The sequence below is a fragment of the Schistocerca serialis genome, chromosome 9 (assembly GCF_023864345.2).
Source record: "Schistocerca serialis cubense isolate TAMUIC-IGC-003099 chromosome 9, iqSchSeri2.2, whole genome shotgun sequence".
Classification (NCBI taxonomy): domain Eukaryota; kingdom Metazoa; phylum Arthropoda; class Insecta; order Orthoptera; family Acrididae; genus Schistocerca; species Schistocerca serialis.
The window spans coordinates 113,086,464-113,087,618 of NC_064646.1; the positions used below are offsets into that span (position 1 = coordinate 113,086,464).

Sequence of the window (1,155 nt, forward strand, 5' to 3'; positions counted from 1 at the left end):
CATGTCCACTTTTTGGCAAAAATTAGATATATGCAGAGAAGCCTTCAGGATACTTAGATGCAGCATCTATGCAAAAATCACACTTGTCCTACACATATTAATGCTTTTACAGGCATACAGTTTATCGTGTTCTTTGCAGTAACAACATGAGTCCAGGACTTATGTTATTATTGCAAGAAATGGCAGATGGCAGCACCAAACGAACATACTCGGATCTTGTTTCATGTAGTGAATAGAATGCATGCCAGATGGTAGCACATCTGACGCCTGTGATCTTGTTACCTGTGTGTATTGTTGTAGCAGCTGCGTGTACATTGTTGTTTAACCGAGCGAGGTGGTGCAGTGGTTAGCACACTGGACTCGCATTCGGGAGGACGACGGTTCAATCCCGTCTCCAGCCATCCTGATTTAGGTTTTCCGTGATTTCCCTAAATCGTTTCAGGCAAATGCCGGGATGGTTCCTTTGAAAGGGCACGGCCGATTTCCTTCCCAATCCTTCCCTAACCCGCGCTTGCTCCCCGTCTCTAATGACCTCGTTGTCGACGGGACGTTAAACACTAACCACCACCACCACCACATTGTTGTTTAGTTTTATTTATAGAACACGATTCTTTGGATTATCTATGCACAATGTCGAAAAAGAGAGGTGCACAACTGGAACTATATAAAAGAAATGTCATAAAAGCTGCCAGAACGAAGGGAATTGGTTACGTGAATCACAGTGGAAGAGAAATTAATGCTGTAAAAATAGGACCTTATCGTGGGTAAGTTCAAAGGCTATGTGAATTAATCTCTTGTCTGTGTATTTTTTACTTCTTGGAGGTTCCCATCTGTTCTATCTTTTATGGTAAGTAAATATCATATGGATAATTTACTCTATCAATAAAAAATAATTGATTTTACGCAAATAATTTTTTTTGCAACTCTTTTACATTTCCTGACATTGGTATTCGTGTATTAATATGTTTCAGATGTAAGTAACTGTGTTTCAAGAGGATCTCTGAACATGAACAGATAGATATATTCACTAAATTTCACGATTTTGAGAGTAAGAACACACAAGATGGTTACCTTGCAGGGCTGATCGAAAAGGAAGACATGGTACGCAGAATACCCCGGAAAAGTGATGGCCAGCCTAAGCCAAAAGCACTAAAT

At 40.1% G+C, this 1,155-nt stretch overlaps 1 non-coding gene across 1 annotated transcript; it reads left to right on the top strand.

Annotated features, from left to right (window-relative positions):
* The first annotated feature begins 328 nt into the window (after window positions 1-328).
* Trnaa-cgc (transfer RNA alanine (anticodon CGC)) lies at window positions 329-401 on the top strand. Its single transcript has one exon. It is a non-coding gene; the product is annotated as a tRNA-Ala (tRNA).
* The last annotated feature ends 754 nt before the right edge of the window (window positions 402-1,155 follow it).